The sequence below is a fragment of the Camellia sinensis genome, chromosome 5 (assembly GCF_055761805.1).
Source record: "Camellia sinensis isolate YWXY chromosome 5, ASM5576180v1, whole genome shotgun sequence".
Lineage (NCBI taxonomy): Eukaryota > Viridiplantae > Streptophyta > Magnoliopsida > Ericales > Theaceae > Camellia > Camellia sinensis.
The window spans coordinates 13228462-13252281 of NC_138965.1; positions in this window are offsets into that span (position 1 = coordinate 13228462).

Sequence of the window (23820 nt, forward strand, 5' to 3'; positions counted from 1 at the left end):
GAGAGAGCAGTAAAGGGTGTACCAAACGTAGTACTAAATGTAGAAAAAACCTTTTTGACAATAGCTTCAATGTCCTGAAGAGTGTAGGGTGGTGAAAGTGTAGAAGTGGAGGATAAGCCCAAGACTGATGTTATTTGTATGTTGTTGGGAGTCTAGAATAACTACCGTGCTGAGTAAAACTGTTTGAACGAACCATGAGGTGATTAAATTATATTCATAATATATCGTATCGCTATATTTATTGTTATGTTCTATAATATTCAAGTTCTTGTGAAACTCTTTTTGGTTGCAGATTGTGGAGGCAAAAGCTCACCAGTTGGATTTTTCACTTGAACTCATTTTTCTGTCATTAAAGGAAACAATGCTAATCTATGTCAAAATATGCTTGCACTTAACAATCATTTTCAAATTAGGAAATTTTATTTTATTTTTTTTACTATTTTAAATATTTTGCTTTTCCTCTCCTATTTTAACTGTTGGTAATCAATTTTTTGGTAGGTTTACATGGAATCCATGTTTGAGAATGAATACTAGCTACTTGCCTGATCAAGAAACAGAGTGCAAGAGGTAAAATCTCATGATCCTACTAAACTTGGCTTGACTTTCTATCATTATTACATAGTAAAAACTTAAGTGTCTTTATCTTTGATCACGATCTACATTTTCTTCACATGCTCATTTGTTTAACTAGTTTGAAAGAGTTATTGAACTCAAACTGATGAGTTATGTTACACAGACTCTTCTGAATGCATGAAGTATCATGTCAGACATTCAATACTTGGGTGAGATTGTGGAATGTGTTCGACAATCATTTGGCAAACATGTTTAGTAATTTGAGTTTCACATATAACTCTGTATAAAACTTCATACCATGCATTAGATGCTATATTAAACTTTGTAAACATTGTTTTACCCAAGAAAATTCAATATTCTTTAAATAAAATTCAATGCAGCAATATATCAACCAAATGTAGTTTCCAAGTATATAATTCAAGTCTCTTATGTTTCATGGTTATATCTTTTATGAAAATTTCTTAGATAAAGTGGATCCAGAAAAGAATTGAGTTGATTAGCTATCTACGGCTTCTTGGTTTGTGTATATATCTTCATCTTCCAAATTGGCCAAATTAGATAGTGATCTATGTCGCGGTCTTGAGATGGAGCCTTGACATTGACAGACATCTCAGTGAAGGAAACAAAAAAACGGTAGCAGTTATTCTTTGCTAAAAATTTTTTCATTTTTTTGGCTCAGAAACCTATACAACTTTGTTCATATTATGAATGAATATGCTAAAAATGTAATCATGATTTGTTTTTTTTGTTTTTTTTTTTCTTTTTCTCATAGTAATGATGTAATTTATTGATAAGTTATATCAATCAATGAACTGAATTGTCATTGAAATTATGAGGTTGAAATGTTAGATTAAATTTTATGAGATGAACTATATTAAGCTTTGTGAGTATGTAGATGAATTAGAAAAGCACTTTGCTTTTGCTATATGATGATAAAAGCTGGTTTTTGCTTTTGCTTTTGCTTTTGAATTATGAATAATTTGATAAAATCAAAAAGCAAATATATATATATATATATATAATCAAACTTTTAGAGACCAATTTTAATTGTTTCAAAAAACTTACAACTTTTAGAGACCACTTTTAATTGTCTTAAAAATTAAAAGTTTTAGAGACCAACTTTTGTTGTCTAAAAAACTAGACAAATTTTGGTTGTCTCAGAACAAAAACTTTTTGCAACCACGTGTTTTTGTCTCTAAAAATCTATTTATAGTGACTAATGCAAAATTTTGTCTCTAAAAGTCAATTTTTGACTTTCCGGATGGATCATTTGGGACAAACCTTGCGACGAATTAAGTTAGTTGGCTAAAATTTTTCCTAACAAATATTACACCTTTAGAGACAGAATAAATTTGTCCCTAAAAAGTTGATTTCTTGTAGTGATTATAATAAAATAAATCTAAATTTTTTGTTTTATCAATTTAAGTACCAATCTTTTGATTTATTTTCAATCTAAATTATCAATCCATTCTTGTTAAGTAACGAAAAAGGGTATTTTACTCATTAAATTCAATGTAAATATACATAAAATGTCTAAAATTTTATTTTTCGTTGGGTTTAATGATTAAAAAATATATTTTTTTTGTTAATTTTATGTAACGAAAATATGTAAAGGGTTTAGATTAGAGAAAATTGTTAAAAAAAATTCACTCTAGTAATTGTCTAAGGTATTCGGCCTAGTGAATATTTTTTGTTGGTGAGAGATCTATCCTTTGTGAAATAGTTTAGTGAGAAGTCTTTTTGTTTGTTTTGAATGACATTTGGTTTTCAATTTTACCCCTTAATTTATCTATTGAGTTTTGTTGACTATCTGTTCAAATATTTTTCCTATATGTTCAACATTATCTTTAAACCTACCTCAACCTATCTGTTGAATTTTTTCTTATCTGTCAAAATTAACACCTATTTGTTAAATTATGAATCTGTTAAAAATACTATTTGTTGAAATATTTGTGTCATTTTAAACAGATCTGAGCCATTTTTTGAACAAATTTGCATCACAGGAGGTCCTATCTGTCATATTTTCAACAATCCAAACAAACCAAATCCAACAATAATAGATATGTTTCAATGTTATTACAGATCTATTTCATCATCAACAAAAACAACAAGGAGAATAATAGATCTACAATAGTAATTAGAAAAGGCAAAAAAAGAAAAGAAAAAAGACAGGTACTATAAAGAGAGAGAGAGAGAGAGAGAGAGAGAGAGAGAGAGAAAGAAAGACGAAGGAAGATCAAGAGTGAGTAAGAGTGTGATCTGTTTGTGTGATCTGAGGTCTTTAGATTTGAGGGCAAACGAAGCGGCGATGGTGATAATGATTCTGCTGTCAGAGACTATGGGCATCTCAAATGAGGATCACAAAATTACACTGATAGTAACATGGAGACTTGAGAGTCAAGTAAAATCTGGCTTACAAATCAACATAATTGAAATCAAAATCACTCCAAAAACAAACAAAGCATTTGTTGAACATCAATAGTGTGTGTGTGTGTGTATAGAGAGAGAAAGAGATAGATTACCTCTTTGTCAAAGAGTTTTGATAAGTATTGCTCGACCTGAACATCAGTGACATCACATCGGGAAATCGTTGTCCTCTCTACATTTCTTCATACCTCCTACGTTTGCCTTTACCACCAAAACCCTAATTCAAACTTCTTCTCTATCACTACCACTTTTTCCTCCAAAAATGACATTATTCTCTTTCAAATAATCTCCGTTGCCGAAGACAACGAGAACGCCCTTCAAATGAGGGGACCAAAAGGAAAGCTCACTCACAACTTTAAGCATCTATAGATCTAGTAGGTAAGAAAAAAGAAGAGGTGGCTGCGGCATAGTTGCTAGGAGCTATACCAATAATGACAACAGATCTAATTCGCTCAGATTTGAAGGAAACAAACAGATGAAGAGAAAAGGAGAAAGAGAGAGAGAAAGAGAGAGAGAGAGAGAGAGAGAGAGAATAGATCGACGAGATAAAGGTAATGGTGGTCAGTCAGCGGCAATGACGGCGACGAAGATGAAGAGAAAACACAAAGAGAGAGAGAGAGAGAGAGAGAGAGAAAGGCCAAACCGTGGTTACATTAGTGTATATATATATATAGGGGTATTTTGGTCCTTTTATCTAATCATGTCCTTATGGACAAGGTATTTTAGAGTGTGGACTTTTGACGACAAAATTTAAGTTTGGATTTATCAACCGAATGCCCTTTAGATTAAACACAAATTAAAAATTTAAGATTTAAATTGACAAAATTAAAATTATAAATTTATTTTGTTATAACCATCAATTTTTTTTTTTTTTAATAATTTCCCCAAGGGTGCTCAGGCCAAAAGTCTAAAACTACATTTTCTTTGGCCAAAGCTCCAGGCATAGAAATAGTTTGTCCATAAGGACAAATTGAATCAAAATGACCAAAATAACCATCTATATATACCAATCAAACCCTACTTCTCTTAAATGAAATCATTCGCGTTTCTTTATCTCTTTCTCTCTCTTTTTCTCTTCCTCACCTAAACCCTAAGTGCGCCATTTCCACCACAACCGCCTCCACCGTCACTGCCTCCTCTCTACCACCAGCAACCCACCTTCACTGCCTAACGTCGTGTCGCTATCGTTTCCCTCTCTATTTCTCTCTCTAACAAAATATAGAGAGAAAAACAAAATACATTGCTCTGGCCACTAGGCTCATTTTTATACACACAGTTTCAATTCTCATCATATACACACAGATATATATATATATATATATAGAGAGAGATAAAGAGAGAGAGAAGTATTCGACAATGTTCTCATCTCTAGGAGCATCTTTGGCTCCAACATCACTACCAACTACTAACACCACCACCATCGGCCACTACAACGCCTTCGCCGGTGACAAACACTACCTTGCCGCCACCATCTTCTCCATCTCTATCCGCAACATCTCTGTCGCCCGCTTATTCTTCTCTACCACCAACTCCTGTTGCTTTGGTCCCTATTTTGCCACTCGCCGACATGTCACGATCACCATCGCCGTCAATCACCTCAGATATGAGATCATCGCCTTAGATCGCTGCTGTCTAGGGCCTCCATTCATTCATCACCATATGTACAGGTGTTAAAGTCATATGGTTCTAACGTCGTAACATTTCGGAAGAGGTCGCGGTGGTTCGGTGGATCTAACGGCGAGACGAGATCAGGAAGGAGTCTCTGGTTTTGTTGTAGCTGCTGTTGGCAATGGTAGTTGGAAGCGTTTCTGTGGATCTATTGTTACAGAGACTTCGACAGCAGGGATTCACTGCCGGTGTTTGATGGCGAAAAAAAAATACCTTCACTTCTTTTACTTGTTTAATTATTTAATTTTTTAGATCTTCTTTTTGTCTTCTTCTTTTTTTAATTTATTTATTACTCAGATTTGATCTGTTCAAATCTATTCAAATTTTTTGTTGTTACTGTTGTTTTTATAGATCTAAATGTATGTATTTATGTGTATGTTCTTTTTTTTCTGTAGTTGCAATTTTTGTTGTTATTGTTGATGATGAAACAAATAGTTGTTGATGATGATAATGACTGCAACATATAAAAAAAATCTGTGGTGCAACAGATAAAAAAGATCTGTTAATTTTGAACAGATAGTGGCTCAATAGTGGATTGGTGTATTTCTATAACAAAGATTTGAACAAATAAAATTCATGAAAAAATTTGAACAGATAAATAGAATTTAGGAAATATTTTGAAGAGATAGTTGTAATTTAGGGGGGAAATTGAACAGATAAATAGAATTTAGGAAAAAAGTTGAACAAATAGATATAATTTATGGCGGAAATTGAACAAGTAGACAAAAAAATTGAACAGATAGAAAATAATTTGAACAGATAGGTAAAAAATTTAAACAAATATATATAAATTTGAACAGATAATCAACCAAAAGTCAAACAGATTAAAAAAAGTCAAAGGGTAAAATTGAAACAAAATGTTCTTTAGGATTTTTCACCAAACTATTTCACAAAACGTGGACTTCTCATTAACAAAAAATATCTCTTCAACCTAAAGCCTTATACTTTCCTTAAGGGTTCGTTTGGAAAGCGAGTTGACTTTTTGGCTATTTTAGTTTGGGGCTAAAAAGTCTTGTTTGAAAATGGTTTTTTTTTTTACTTTTTTGACTTTTTACGAGAGAAATAATGTAACGATTATGGGTTAGATGTGATGTTTTGTCTTATTAGACTAAAAAACCTATTTTGTTTTTTTGTGACGATTTTAACCAAAAAAGCCCAAACCTCAACTTTCCAAACGAGCTCTAAATTAGATTTATCACCAATTAACCCTTTTCTCCAAGCCTTTATTAATAGGATAAATTATAAATATACCCCCTGAGATTTGCTTAAAATACAAATTACATAACGTTGTTTGAAAAATTACAAATACTTTCATGTCATAATTCTTCATTTAACAGAATTAATTGAAAAAGTAAAATTTCTAACTGTTCACCTATGTAATAACAAAATTATCTGAATTATTAATTAAAATAAAATTTTAATATTATCAAAAAATTATTAATTAACCTAATAATTTATTAATAAAATGACTTATTTCTTATGAAATTAAAAACTTTAGAAAGCATAATGTAATTTTTAAAACTACAAAGAATAATTTATAATTTAAGTAAACTACAGAAAATATGTTTGTAATTTATCCTTGTTAATAATGAATGGCCATAACATCGTACTCCACAATAGCATCAACGGTGGTGGTATCGAGCCAATGTGTCTTCGCCTTAGCGGTGCCACGTGCCAGTTGAAAAACACCGGACCCACCAACGGTGGACATCTCCCTCACCGAATGAAGTTATGGCCCAAAATCAAAGAGTACTATTTTTGTAGTCCTCATCTGTGAAAACAAGGGTCAAGGCCATTAATAGGCCCAGTTCGTCAAGACCTGCCGCGATGTAAAACCCTTGGGCCCGGCCCATAATCTTTGAATTTGGGTGGGCCAAGACGTCAATGGGTCGTCCATCGCATTGAGCATGACGAAGAAGGTGGGCGATTTGTCGGTGATGTCGGATTGGGCCCCCCGCATTGCACTTGGGCTCTTCCCACTGATCTTGTCATGGAAGTAGAAGTGAAATTGGGGATTTTCGCATAGTTTTTGTAGAACTTGTTTGGGCCCAAAGGCAATTGGGCTTGGGTTGTAAAAAACCATCACAGCTATGGCAAGTATGAGAAACATAATAGAGAGGTTCTTCATCCCCATCTCTCTCGCTCTCTCTCTGTCTCAAAATGATAGTGGTAGTAGATTAGAATGGCTTTTTTGATGTAGATTGTCCATGTGAAAGAAGAGAGTGAGTTTTGTATGTCTATATCTCTCTCAACCGGCCAAAGTATCGTATCAAATTTGGTTATATTTTTGTGTCCAAAATTGAACTAAACTATGACAGATTTTTGGTGGAGTATTCTCTTTGTTGGCATTTCATATCGGTAGCAGAGCTTTTTAGAGTTTAGAGCGCAAATGTTTGGCGTGCAATCTTACAGGGTATCAAAATCAAAGTAGTGATTATGTTGATATAAAGTTGTTGACAAAAGATTTTGATAGCTAAAATTTTCATTAATTAGGAAAAGAAATACGAGAATGTTTGAAGATAGGACGGCTAGTGACCCGCTTAATATTCTCAGCTAGCCCAACATCCAGATAAATTGGCTAGGGATGGAGTGATATATTCTATGGTTTGCTCACTACATTACAAATTTTTATCAGCTTTTCCAATCCCAATACCAATCTCAATCCCAGCTTCACCTAGTTATGTTTTCATGCAGTTCATAAGTAGTCATGATACGTGAGTTAGGCAAACATATCTCACATATTTATAATATGGGTAATGATATTTAACAGCAATGCTACAGACCCCCACTGGGGATGACCCCCAGTGACCCCCAGTGCCACGTGTCGGCCTGGGGTTGGCTGAAAACTCAAAAAAAAAAAAAAAAAAAAAACTATTTTTTTTTTTGGACCAATGGGAGGTGACCCCCAGTACCCCACTGGGGGTCCAAAGCTTTATTCTGATATTTAAATAGAAAATAGGAAGACTTACTTTAAGTTTTAATAGGTGAACTTATTATTCAATAGGTCTTATGTGAATTAATGATATTTTTCATCAACTACTATTAAAAAATGTCACTACTTGTTAATTTTCAGCGACAATTTGAAAATTTTATCAAAAAATGTTACTAATTATAAGTTTTAACAACTGTTTAAAAAAATCGTCTCAAAAAAAGGTTATTAATTTTTAACTTTCAGTAACAGTTTGAAAAATTCATCACAAAAAAATTACTAATTGTAAGTTTTAGCGATAATTTATAAAAACCGTGACAAAAAAAAAAGTCACTAATTATTAATTTTTAGTGACATGCAAAAAATCGTCACAAAAAAATTATTTTTATCGACGATTTTATTAGAACTTATTTTTAATAGGATTTAATGAGAATTAAATCCAACTATTAGGACCTCTTAGTAGTTTATCTTAGAAAATATATATAAAGGGTGATTCTATCTACACACCACTATTTCTCTCAAACCATTTCTCCAATTTTTTTTTTTTTATTACATTTCTATCATTCAATCAAATTACCAACACACCCCTCCTTTTCTCTCTCACTCCCTCCCTCTCAACTTAACCCTAACATTTGCCTCGACCGGCCATTGGCAACCATCTCCCTCCTTGTTACACCCTGAAAATAATGCAATAATTTAACCGTAAAGAATAATACAAAATGACATAAATAGAGTATTAAACTTTCATTAATTAGAGTCCATTTACAAAGGGGCACATGCATTACACATTCATAAGCTCTACCCTAAATCTATAACATATGGCACCAAACTAAATTATCAACGAAATAAATACCTTATGGGCTTACATCTTTCTAAGACACTTCTTGGTTACAACGAAAGTAAGCATAGCTCAACACAATTTAAAATCTTTGGCTATACAAAATTAAATATAACATAATATAAGCTCTTACTCCCAATCCCTTCAAGCTACTGCCTTGGTGGAGGCATATCACAAGTACTTGAAAATGGTTTTTCCCAAATAGAGTGAGCCAAAACCCAGCAGAAACAATCTAGCACAATATATGAACTTTAACAAGGTTATAAACATGATGCACATGGCCAATGCTTAAAATAAAACCCTTTACAACTCTTCTTTCCAAATCCATATTATGCCAAGTATGATATCCCAATCCATTTTATATCAATTCATTTCATATCTCCTCACTTCATGAGTCATATCCATTGTTGTCCAAACAACCCAATTGAGATTACAACTCAGTAGTTTTCTTATCACACAACCATTACACACAAACATTTCAATTTGCCATTTTACAGAAATTTCATTCGCGGGAATCGACATCCATGTATACACAATGTTTTCGAGGCTTTCACCCTGGACGCATAGGCTAACTTAATTTAATGGAGTCTATCACCTTTCTCCTCCCAAACATCATACATACACAATGTATTAAACACAATCAATAAGAAATTGGTTTCAATTTACCTAATCCTTATACAATTTTTACAACAATCATAGCTATCATCTATTGATAGCCCAAAACAGATATACAATCTTCTCAACAGATAATTATTTAAATTTCCATAGGTGAAAGGTGATACACGTCCAACTTCACCATTTATATAACCATTCATCTAATTTTATATTCTCATTTCCAATTTCATTGTTTTATGCAAAATAATTACTTGAACATTTTAGGACAAAACTCTTTCTTTTTTTTTTCAATCTCATCTCAATCACCAAAAATCGACCATTTATAGCATAACCCAAGGTCGTATCCATTCCCATAACCATTTCTAAGACATCCATTATAAAACCTCTCTTTAAAATTGAAACCCCAAACCCTGGGTTTGTCAAAATTACTTCACAACCCAATGTTTCTCACACATCAAGAAAATGACCAAGTTAAAACTCATAAAGAGTGTAGAGAGTCCCTACCTCAAAGAGAGAAGGCAAACAAAGCAAAGGAGGAACTCCAAAGATGCCAAAACCAAAGTCTGTTCGGATCAAAACGATGCCCTTGAGGTGCTCTACCTTTTTAACAAAGGCACACGGGTAAAGAGATCACTAGATCTAGGTGAAAATATAGAGAGAATGTGAGTTTTAGAGAGAGAGAGTCCCGATCTAGGGTTTTGGTGGAAAAAGATGTGAAAAAGTGATGTCAAAAGTTGCTGCTGTAACCTGATATACGCACAGTCCCCTCAAGCGCAAGAGTTAACGCTCGAACGTCAACCACAATGAGTTGTTCCGCTCGAACGCAAGAAATGGCCACTAGAGTGCAGAATACATACATCTAGTAGTTTTGCAGACAAAAGAACATCGCTCGAGCGTATACCCGCTCAAGCGTAAAAAATGCCGCTCGAGCGTAGAATACACTTTCCTAGTAGTTTTGCAGGACTTGTAAAACTACTGAGGGTTTGCAAAGCCCGCTCGAGTGCAAGAAGTGCTGCTCAAGCGGAGAAGCAAAAATCTGAGCAACAAAGGTTTGAAAATCAAACAACCAACATGTTCCAAACATAATAACTACATTCCAACAATCAAGTTTAAGGAAGAATAAAGGGAAAAAGACATGAACAACCGTACAAGGTTATGAATCCTGAGTCTAAAATACAAAATGGATAGTGTCTAAACAAGAAACGCTATACTCATTTCCGATTATCACCACATTCATAGCATTCCTCTCCTCCTACCAGTGCCATCTCATTGCCCCTATCCAGCCCTTGTCGCTGCAACCACCACCAACCGCTCTCCCAGTCTAGCCTACTCTTCCGAATTCGATCGCGTCTCCCTAACTCCGTCGTCTACCCCTCTGTCGTCCTCTACTCTTCTCCATCCTTTATAACTAGCCCCATCCCCTTCCTTCCTAACCCCAATATCTCTCGTAGCCCATCTCGCAACCCTCTTTTTTCTTCTTCTTTTTCAAAGCCTAAATCTAGTAACCCAAACCCTTCTTCTTCTTCTTGCTCAAACCCTATATCTAGAAACCCAAACCCTAGCTGAATGAGGGGGTCGATCACGACAGAGGGTTATCGGAAGGGGTTATTGGCAATGGGGGGCTGCGACATTGTCGTTGGAAATGAAAGGTTGGATGGGTTACTGGCGATAAGGGTGGCGAAGGCTGATGGTCATTGCGATTGAGAGAGATAGAGAAATTGCAGGTGGAAGAAAGATCGCAATCTAGTGATTGCGACTGAATAAAAGGGAGCTATAGCGACGGCGATGATGGCGGAAGGAGACAATGATGAGGGACTGACAGAAAAGGACAGCGATTAAAGGAAAAGAGGTTGAGAGGAGAAAACAGTGGCAAGAGGGGGAGAGAAATTGAGGAGGGGCGACAGCCGTGGGAGGTTGAGAGAAGCTAAGAAGGGAACGACGCCGGTGGAAGACGGTGGTTGCTGACGATAGTTGGGGTTAGGATTTGTTGGAGAAGATGAGGGTAGTTTAATGTTATCTGAAAATTATTGATATGTATTGAGACAAAATTAAAAGTATTAATTTGTGTATGGTGTGAATTGAGTAAATAATGTATATTAAGACAAGTAATAGTGTGAAAATAGAATTACCCATATATAAAATGATGTGATAGACTTGCCAGTTTATTACTTCAAAACAAAATCTCATCAAGATTACTTATTATCGAAATTGCCACTACTAGTACAATACCATATCATTTTGATGGATAATTCTGTAAAAAAAATATGATAAAATAGAACTATTTAGTATCACGATAAGCAATGTAATGAATTGGGTAGGGAAGCGAAGCATGTAAGTTATTAGTTTCTAGGATGTATAATCCACCAAGCAGTTGGGCTAAATATGAGAAAAAATATATATTATAATTTTATTCATAATTAAATAAGTAAACAAGATTCAATTTAAATATAACTCATAATATACAAATTTTACATTAATTTAAAATTTGTACCTTACAAACCATTTTCAAGGTAAAAGATGACATTAAAAGGTCATTTAAAGAGCATTTCTAATGGTAATTGTTATTATAGCATTAACAAAATTATAATTTGACATGCTATAGTAATAAATTGTCAAATTATAGCAATAGAGTTTCAATGATGAAAAGCCATTTTGGCACAATTCCAACCAAGATCAGGATATTTTCGAGGACAACAACTCGAAACTATTGAGGTCATCCCCTAGGACATCCGTAGGATGATCACTTTATGTAATATCTGATGCAATCAGCATGTGCATATATTGTTATTGTCATTTGATTCTATTTAACAAATTTTTGGTGAAGTTTGTTTATTTTTTATTTTTTTTTTGGAGAGGGGAGGGTTTAGTGGTGAATTCTGTTTATTTATTTATTTATTTTTTGATGGTGAATTTCATTTTTTTAAAAAAAATTGATATATTAAAAGGATGAGAAGGGAAGGGAGAGAAGGAAAAAATGAAGGAAATCAATTGATTTTACATTTGTCAAAACTTGTGCCAAATTACAATTGCTATAAGATGTCACTAGAAAACCCAAATCAACTCAAATTACCATATTTTAACTTTGACTACTGTTAACCATTAAAGATGCTCTAACAAGGTGGCTTAGGCCTGCAAAAGAGGCCATTAAAGTTGTTCCCATTTTGTAAGAAAACAAACCATGAGTGCTTGTCCATTTCTTAGGACACAAAAGATGCAAAACATTATTTGGTACACTACAGTAAAACAAAGCAAGACTCAAGAAAGTGAGAACTCAATTGTGACCAAAACTGTACACCTTATAGCTTTTTGCTTGTGGAAGGGAATGAATTGGGAAAGGTCCAGCTTGCCTTTGTCTTTAGTTGGAGATCAAGATTGGATCTTTTAGTCTATTTCGTGGGTTTATTGTTGAATTTCGTTTCGATAATTTGAACTGTTCATATTTTAGGATTCGTCGAATACATTAGTTCAGTAAAAAATCAAATCGATCGAATAACAGTAACTACGTGTTAGCACCATAAATCTGCAATTTTTATTATTATTTATTATTTATATAATTGCAGGACACGTGGCATCCTCTTATTCATTTGGAAGTTAAAAGAAGTTATAGAGATAATGGAGAATATGAAGGACAAAGTGGATGAGTGGGAGGACAAAGTGGATGAGTGGAAGGACACATGGCAAGACAAGAATGAAGATGGATGAAATGGGTAGTTACTAAGTAGTTATTGTTGTATTTTTTCTTCTATAAATAGCCATTAATGGCTACATTGTAAAGGATCCAGAATTCATAATCAAAGACACTTGATTTCAATATTTCTTGTTATTTTCCTTATCTTAGGAGTAGTTTAACATAGATTTATATTTCGAAGCATTTATTTTCAGCACTTTCATTTCGAAGCATTTCATGCACTTCCTTTTCGAAGCATAGGAGTAGAGATAAGTAATTATTACTTTGATTGTTCACTCAATCATCTTTCTCCGTCTCCCTCATTCTTCTTTTAATTTTTATTTTCTCTACACTTTGGCAATTTTGAAGTCCTCTTTGTTGAGGCAAAAGAACCGTCAACACAATCGCTTGATAATTGGCTTGAATTTAATCTGTAAGGATTTTTCAATCCTTGCTGGCACGCTCTCATTTATGATATTTTCCTTCGTAGGAAAAATAAGCCAACATTTTTGGCACGCCCAGTGGGACTCGAAGTGTAAGAAATGACAAACGATTTGGATTTCGCCATTCGAACTTGTCAATATGAAATATATTGGCGTGAAAGAGAAATTTTGGATCTTCAAGAAGAGATCCATTTTCTTGATGAAATAAACTTTCATCCCTTACAATATTATTTGGTGGAAGAAAAAAGACACCATTTAATTGGAGAAATTCATCAACTTCATATGGAAATTCGCCAATGGAATGATGAGTTATCAACTCTCACTACCAAGTCTTTAACTGAGGCTTTAATGGTCGGAATTGTTGAATTTTTTCTGAATTTTTCCATGGTTGAAAATAGCAAAAGCAAAGAATTGATTTCATCAATGGCTCGGGGGGTTCAAGAGTTTGTTTTAAAAGAGCCAAATTATGAAATTAACACAACGAAAGAGCATGTTCTTGAGCCAAATTTGGCTAAGAATGATGTTCCATGTATGACTCGAGGGGTCCAAAAACCAAATTTTAGAGAGTCAAGTCATGAAAATAATATATCTATGGGTGATTTTCATAAGCCATTAATGGCTAACATGGAAAAACAACCCACTTTGCCAAATAATTATGAAAACCTATTCGGCAAAAGTCATGTTTTTAAAACAAACATGGTCAAGAATAATGAACAAGCCACTGTTCATGAATTCAAAATTTTTGATATTTTTCAAAATGTCAAAAAGTATAAATTTTCATGGTCACACTATACCATGACTTTTGGTGTTCAAAATCCTTTTTGGATTTGTGGTTCACATCAAAATATAATTATGATGATGTGGCTAATAAAATTAACAAATTGTTCTTATGAGTTCGAAGCACTAAGAACAATGGATGACCATTTAAAATGCATGAACTTGGCTAGAAAAAGCCTGTGCATTTAAATAAATGGTTGAGAATGTCTTATCTTTTCAAATTGATGGCCAGTTGTTTGTATGTACACAATCAAAGCATCGAAGATACATTCGAAGCATCAAGAGTTGTTTCGAAGGTTGATTACTTCACATTCGAAGCTGTATAAAGCTTTGAATATACATTCGAAACATCAAGAGTTGTTTCGAAGGTTGATTACTTCACCTTCGAAATTGTATAAAACTTTGAAAACTTTCGAAATGTGTACATCTCTTCAAATATATGTAAAATGACAATTAATTAGTTGTCGAATAATGCCTGTTTTTGGCATCATAAGTTGGCTCGAAGAACAACAGTTTTGGTGTCTTCAAAGAATTAATAATTGGTTCGAAGCACAAAATTAATATTTTCATTATATGTGTGAACCAGAACATATAAGTTTTGAATAAACCACAATGGTTGGCCAAAAACAGCTTCGAAAGCCGTTTTGCCATAAGTTGCTTCGAAAGCCGTTTTGCCATAATTTTGTAAGCTTCGAAGCACTCTATCTTGCATCAACAACAGCTTCGAAGAAATAATAATGGTGGTTCTGAACCTTCGAAGATTTGTCGAGTATTTTTGAGGATGTAATTCGTCTTTTGTCGGTTCCATCGACCTTCGAAGAATGATTTTGGTCCTTTATATCACTTTCGAAGCTTGTTACTAGTAATAATTCGAGTCATCTAGTCATAATTTCATACTCATTCGAAGCACTTTATTGGTGTCGTTACATCATTCGAAGCACTTTGCTGCTTAGGTTAGTCATGTGCTTGGTTCGGCCCTTCAAAAATTCAAATAAACATCATTTTTAAGGGCCGCGGGAGGTAATGTTAGCACCATAAATCTGCAATTTTTATTATTATTTATTATTTATATAATTGCAGGACACGTGGCATCCTCTTATTCATTTGGAAGTTAAAAGAAGTTATAGAGATAATGGAGAATATGAAGGACAAAGTGGATGAGTGGGAGGACAAAGTGGATGAGTGGAAGGACACATGGTAAGACAAGAATGAAGATGGAAGAAATGGGTAGTTACTAAGTAGTTATTGCTGTATTTTTTCTTCTATAAATAGCCATTAATGGCTACATTGTAAAGGATCCAGAATTCATAATCAAAGACACTTGATTTCAATATTTCTTGTTATTTTCCTTATCTTAGGAGTAGTTTAACATAGATTTATATTTCGAAGCATTTATTTTTAGCACTTTCATTTCGAAGCATTTCATGCACTTCCTTTTCGAAGCATAGGAGTAAAGGTAAGTAATTATTACTTTGATTGTTCACTCAATCATCTTTCTCCGTCTCCCTCATTCTTCTTTTAATTTTTCTTTTCTCTACACTTTGGCAATTTTGAAGTCCTCTTTGTTGAGGCAAAAGAACCGTCAACACAATCGCTTGATAATTGGCTTGAATTTAATCTGTAAGGATTTTTCAATCTTTGCTGGCACGCTCGCATTTATGATATTTTCCTTCGTAGGAAAAATAAGCCAACACTACGTGTTCGAATTAGTTTTGTATAAAAAAAATAGACAGTGAAAAAATTAATGTTTTATATAAAACTGATTCGAACACGTAATTGCTGTTATCCGATCGATTTAATTTTTTACAGAAATAATGTATTCGACAAATTCTAAAATATGAACGGTTTGAATTATTAAAGTATGACCTAAAAATAGGCTTATGAAGCGGGCTAAAGGGTCCAATCTTAATATCCAACTAGAGATAAGCTGGACCCATTGAAAAAATATGGCTATGCTTCGTTGTTCTATCATAGTGTAATGTAATTATTCACCCAAAACAGAAAAAAAAAAAGAGAAAAAGAAAAAGGAAAATGCAAAAAATGGTCTTTGTGAACCCTGATTTTCAACCATCTGCTGTAGTTGAGTTTGCCACTTTGTATATTTTTATATGGGAGGTGAGAGAAGGTTAATCCTATAATAATAATAATAATTTCTTTTGTATTATTAGGATTTTTATTATAAGGAAAATTATACTAACAGTTCTTCTAATTTGAGACTTGTATCATTTTGATTCTTAACTTTTTAATTGTGATATATTTGATTTTAAATTTTGAATCTGGTTCTAAATAAGAACAATTGAATATACCATTATTTAATTTTAAGGAAAAAATTGTCAATTTGATAAAATATAAATTAATTTGATAAAAATAAATGTCAAAAAAATATTTTAAAATTTTTAAAATTATTTCTATCCATCAAAGATAAAATTATATAAAATTGATATATCTTTTAAACATTTATTTATTTATTTATTTATTTTACTAAATTAATTTTTATTATGTGTTTGGATGATGATTATGTAATGGGTGATTATTAAGATTTTAATGTATAATTGATATATTTAATATATGAAATGTTTTTAGTTTGGATTTTTTTTATTTAATGATATTGGTTTAATAATGATATCAAATTGTCGTCATATTTGATTTTTGAAAAAATAGAAACTAATTTAATGAAAATAAAAAATATCTATTTCATGATCATCATCCAAACACATAATAAAAATTAATCTGGTAAAATAAATAAATAAATGTCTAAAAGGTTTATCAATTTTACATAATTTTATCTTTAATGGATAGAAATAATTTTTAAAAATTCAAAAACATAATTTTAACATTTATTTTTGTCAAATTAGTTTATATTTTATCAAATTAACAATTTTGTCCTTGAAATTAAGCAATGATATCTTCAATTGTCCTTATTTAAAACAAGATTTAAAATTTAAGGTCAAATGTGTCACAATTAAAAAATTATAGACTAAAGTAATACAAATTTCAAATTATAGGGACATATAGTATAATTCACCCCTTATTGTATTTAGTCATTAATTTTTTCTTATTATGAGTTTTTTTTTTTTTTTGGGGGGGGGGGGGGATGGTTGCTAAATTTCTATGTATTGTTGGATCTAATTTCCTGTGTAGAATTAGATTCTTAGGATTCGTTTGGAAAGTAGATTGATTTTTTGGTTTTTTTTTTACTATTTTAGTCTAGGGTTAAAAAGTCTCATTTAGGAAAGATTTTTGACTTTTTTGACTTTTTGTGAGAGAAATAATGTAATAATTATGAGTTGGATATGATGTTTTATCTCATTAAACTAAAAAATTATTTTATTTATTTATTTATTTTTATGACTATTTTAGCCAAAAAAAACCCAACCCTCCAACTTTTCAAACGGAGCCGAAAAAGAGAGTAAAATTGCATTTGTTGGAAAAATGATGAGATTCATCTAATAACATAATCAACAAGCAAAATGGTAAGTTAATTCTGGGCTGAATTACACTAATAGTCTCTATAGTTTAGGGGTTGTGTTACTTTGGTCCCTGACTTTTTAATTATGACACATTTGACCCTGAATTTTGAATCTTATTCCAAATAAGGACAATTAAAGATATCATTAGACTTTTTAAGGGTAAAATTTTCAATTTGATAAAATATAAACTAATTTGACAAAAATAAATGTCAAACAAATATTTTTGAATTTTTAAAAATTATTTCTACCCACTAAAAATAAAATTATGTAAAATTGATAAATCTTTTAAACATTTTTTTTTTACCAAATTAAATTTTATTATGTGTTTGGATGATGATCATGTAAAATTAATTATGTAATTTTTATCAATTTTACATAATTTTATCATTGGTGGATAAAAATAATTTTTAAAAAATTAAAAAAAAATTGACATTTATTTTTGTCAAATTAGTTTATATTTTATTAAATTGACGATTTTGCTATTGAAATTAAATAATGGTATCTTCAATTGTCCTTATTTGAAACAAGATTCAAAATTCAGGATTAAATGTGTCACAATTGAAAAGTCAGGAATCAAAGTGACACGAGTCCCAAACTATAAGGACTATTTGTGTAATTTGCCCTTAATTCTTTGTTAACATTTAGCGTGCGTTTGATTCGCCGGACTAAAGGGAACTATCTACTATTGAGATTATAATTCAGGGAAAGCTTTTTATCCGGCATTTGTTTTTTTTTTTAGTCCGTCGGATATAGAGTTCAGCCGAATTCCTTATCTCCCATATGTAGGATTATACTATCCGGGGAGGGGGTGTGTGAGACAATTTTCATCGGACTATTTACTGTTGGGATTAAGTGGTGAAATGACTATTTTGACCCTCTACTATTTAATTATGTATTATATTTAGTAAAATTTAATAAAATTCAAATATCTCAATTTAAAAATAAAATAATTTTATTTAACTTTTTATTGATGTTTTATTTATTTAATTTTTTATAGATATTTTATCTATGTTTTATTTTAAAATTTTGTTTATATTTTATTTAATTTCATTATTAAAATTTTAATAGATGTTTTATTTATTTAATTATTATTATTATTTTTAAAAATAAATTTATTTAAAATTTTAATTAAAAAATAACATATATTTTTATTGATATTTTATTTATTTAATTTTAAAAAAATAAATTTATTTAATTGTGTAAAAAATAAAATAAAATAAAATTTTATTTAATCTAGCTAAAAATAATTAAAATATTAAAGATATGTTTAATATTGTTATTACTTAGTAAATAATTGAAAAAAAAGGTAAAATAGTATTTTGCTCATCTCTCCTATCTAGTCTATCTCACCAAACATTAGATTCACTAAAAATAGTCATTTCCAGACATTTAATCTTATGAGAAACAAACATGGGATGCACAACCAATCCAACCTAATAGTCCAGTGTGTTTGATTGGACGAACTGGATAAGGGGGATTAGAATCCATCAGACTTGAATCTTGGGACTATGTGTCCCCCGGACTATTTGGTTGGATTGAATGTGTATCTCGTGTTTGTTTTCTCATGGGATTAAATATTTGAAAATGATTATTTTTAGTGAATCCAATGTTTGGTTGGATGGACTGGATAAGATAAACGAGCAAACGACTATTTTATCATTTTTTCAATTATTTACTAAGTAATAGCAATATTAAACATATCTTTAATATTTTAATTATTTTTAGCTAGATTAAATAAAAATTTATTTTATTTTATTTCTCACACAATTAAATAAATTTATTTTTTTAAAATTAAATAAATAAAATATCAATAAAAATATATGTTATTTTTTTAATTAAAATTTTAAATACATTTATTTTAAAAAATAATAATAATTAAATAATGAAATTAAATCAAACATCTATTAAAATTTAAATAATGAAATTAAATAAAATATAAACAAAATTTTAAAATAAAACATCAATAAAATATCTATTAAGAATTATTTTTAAAAATTAAATAAATAAAACATCAATAAAAAATTAAATTAAATTATTTTATTTTTAAATTGAGACATTTAAATTTTGTTAAATTTTACTAAATATAATACATAATTAAATAGTAGAGGGTCAAAATGATCATTTTACCACCTAATCTCAACAATAAATTATCCCATGAAAATTGTCTCACACTGCCCCCTCCCCCCCCCCGAGACAGTATAATCCCCCGCCCGGACTCCATGTCTGACGGACGGAAAAAAAAGAAGAAGCCGGATTATCCACTTCCAATGGATTACATTCAAAATAGTAAATAGTCTCCTCCCTTATCCCTCCAATCAAACGCATCCTTAGTGTGTTTGGTATCAATTTTCTGAATTCAATTTTTTAGAAATTGAGGTTTTTTTTTTTGTGAATTTTTTAAAAATTTTAATTAATTTTTTTTACTTTTTTTGATGCACTTTACTTAGATATATTTAAAAAGTAAAATATTTTTTAAAAATCAATAAATACACAAGAATACGAAAAATGTACTGAATTCTCATATTATATATATATATATATATATATTCGGTATTTAGTAAGTTTTCTAAATATTTTTTTCACAAATATTATACTTTTTAAGTGTATTTATATTAGATGTATCTAAAAATTTAAAAAAAATACTTAGAATATTAAAAAATTCAATAAAAATAAAAAATATGAAAAATAAAAAAATTTAATTTTAAAAAAAATAAATCCTAAAAATCCAAACAAAAACAAGTTGATCAGTACTTTGAGTCTTCCACCCAGATCATCCACTCGTCATAGACCAAGGGTTTTTGTTGTACTTCTGTGTTTCGATCTTGTTATGATCTTTACCTTAACATTAAATGTCAATGAAAAAACATATCGACAATGCTACGTAGCTCAAATTTTGTGGCTCAAAAGTGGTTCAAATAGCCAAAACGACGTCGTTTTGAGAACAGAACAACATAAAAATGGCCAAAACGACGTCGTTTTGGCCATTTGAGCCACTTTTGAGCCACAAAATTTGAGCTACGAGGCATTTTTCAAAACCTAATTCAAATGGCCAAATTTAAAAGTGAAATAAAATCACTATAAAATTACACAAAATTTGGCATCAACTTTAAAAAGAACAGGTCAGCATCCTGTTTCCTCTATGCCGCTAGAGATGGCAATGGATAACCTACCCTGTGGATATCCATGGAGAACCAACCCAAATATATGGGTTTTCCCCTCTTTTTCTTATCCATTAGGTAGGGTAAGTGATATTCTTTAAATATCCACAGGGGATGGGTTAGGGATGGGTACCCACTAATTTCCCCATATTTTTATTTTTTTTATTATTTATTTATTTATTTATTTTTTTAAGATTCACAACCAAAACTAAATATACATTCAATCTTTTTTTATTTATTTATTTTTTTTTTTTCAGGTTCACAACCATTTTTTTTTTTTAAGATCTACAACCAAAGCTAAATATACCTCCAATCTTTTTTATTTTTTATTTTTAAGGTTCACAACCATTTTTTTTTTAATTTTTAAGATTCACAACCAAAGCTAAATATACCTTCAATCTTTTTTCTTTTGTTTTTTTTTTAATTTTTTTTTTAAGGTTCACAACCAATTTTTTTTTTTTTTTTAAGATTCACAACCAAAGCTAAATATACAATCAATCTTATTTTATTTTATTTGGCTCAACAATAAAATCAAATACACATTAATTAACATTGTCACATTATTCTTGTCAAATTTTATACATATCTAGAATTTTTTTAATTTATTTAAAAAAATTAAGGACACTGTCTAGTGTAGGTTTCGGTTTGCTTTTCTATGTTATTTTATTTTGTTATGTATTGTAATTTTCAGAATGGTTTGCTTGTTTTGAAATTTCAATTAACGAGTATGAATCTCTTTGCTTTATGTTATCACACAATTTATACAACATATATATATATATGAATGTATTTGAAAATAAGGAAATTGTAGAGAATCAAAACAAGCATGAGTCGTGATTGGTTAGAAATGATGGGTACAAAGATTTATTTGCTAGAAAAACAAAAAGGGGATACAAAGTCTTACTAAATAATTTTTTTTAAATTAAAAGAATTTTTCTTAGTTATGAACAGATTTAACTAAAATCAGCTTGTTTCCCATTGTTATGCTTCATTTATTTAGATAGAACATATTTTTTAATGAAAAATATTTTTTATAAAAAAAATTAAAAATATATATTTTTTTATATTTGGTGGTGGTGGTGATGGAACGAAGGTGAAAATAGAGATTGTTACATAGTGGTGGGGTGATGGCGGCAGTGATGATGGTAGTGGCTATGGTGATGGTAGTGTGACAATGAAAGTGAGAATAGTGGTGATGGTGTTGTGAAATTAGTAAAAATTTAATTGAAAAAATATTTTTTGTTTTTTAAAAGTAACAAACAACAAAATTCGTGGGGGACTAAAGGAAGAAGATGGAGGATGGATTGGGTGTGGTAATGCATAGATATCTTAAAATGAGTGGTTCAGATTTGTTAAAGGTATAATTAGATTTTGGATAAATTAAAATGAATGGTTCAAATTTGCTAAGAAAAAGATGGTTTAATGTCTAAAATGTCCGTGGCTAAGAGATCAACAAACAATTCCTTATTTATGCCCTGATGCAATTTAATATGAGTCTTATAACACTTTCTTCAAACAGGTTCTTTCACATTTTATTTCTTCAAACAAATTCTTATAACATGTAGGGGAGAGAGTGAGAGTGAGAGAGAGAGAGATGGTTGTAATTTTTTTTTAATCTTACACGTTCTTCCACATTTTTTTTTCAATTACTAAAACTTATTTGATTGTCTCAAAATTATATATTTGATTATTATAAAACAAACTTTTTAATTAATTAATTAATGTGTATTTGATTTTATTGTTGAACCAAATAAAATAAAATAAGATTAAATGTATATTTAGCTTTTGTTGTGAACCTTAAAAAAATAAATAAATAAATAAATAAGTTGTTAACATTAAATATATTAAAAAAGAAAGAAAAAAGATTGAAGGTATATTTAGGTAAAACCTTTATAAAAAAAAAAGAAGGTTGTTAACATTAAATATATTAAAAAAGAAAGAAAAAAGATTGAAGGTATATTTAACTTTTGTTGTGAATCTCAAAAAAAAAAAAAAATTTGTTAACATTAAATATATTAAAAAAGAAAGAAAAAAGATTGAAGGTATATTTAGTTTTTGTTGTGAACCTTTAAAAAAAAAAAAAAAAAAAAAAAAAAAAAAAAGTGGTTGTTAACATTAAATATAAAAAATAAAAATGGGGATTAAAGTGGGTTGGAGAAAATCCATACCCATTAAAAAATGGGAAGGGTGGTATCCATGGGAATGGGGAATGGGGAATGGGGAATGGAGAAAATTTATTATAGGGAAATGGGGATGGAGAATTAATATCCACCCCATTGCCCCCCATTGCCATTCCTATATGCCGCCCTTTCCCTTTTCTTATGAATTTGTTTAGAACCATTAAAAGATTATTTAAAAATTTATTAAAAAATAAAATATACGTACTAGATTAAATTTAGGTATAATATACAAAACACTAAATCTAAATTTATATCATACACTTCATTTATGAGTAAATTTTAAAAAAAGAAACTATGCTACTTTAGACTAAGTAATGTTACACCTATCACATTTTTCTACTTTTTTTTTGCCAAGATTATAAAATATTAATTTGCTAGTAAAGTCATATTACAACTAATTTTTTTGTCAAGATTATAGGATATTAATTTGTTTATAAAGTTATATTACAACTAAAGGTATTGTCGCTGCTCCATCAGCTTGAATCCCTAACCTTTTCCTCACCACACACTAAGATATAACTATAAGACCACTAGGTCAAATCCCAAGGTCTTTTTCCTACTATATCTAGTTTGCCATATATAATATGTTATTTTTGCATTAGAGTATCTCCAATCCAATATCAGATAAGGCGCCTCATTTTGATGCTTCAACCCTTTCATCATATTCATATAAAATAGAGGAAAAACAAAAACTTTCATCAAATAAAATGAGTCTTTTATCTTTCATCAAATTTAAATTACTACCGTTGGGTTGGACATCTTTCTAGTTGTCCACCCAAGAGCAACTTTGACAACTTTTCTATTCATTTTCATACCGCCTTCAAGACATCTGCCTGGACATCCTTCCGGACAACCGGGGATGTAAAAAAAGTTGATAAAAAATTTATTTTAGCACTAAAGTAAACGGTATTAAATCAATTTTTTCATCAATTTTTTACTCAAATTTGATCAAATTTTTTATTTAACATTGGAGATAATCTTACAAGGAATAATAAATCAAATGTGATAATATATATATATATATATATAATATGCTTAGCATTACCCCCTTCAAAGTCCCCATACTTTTTCTAAA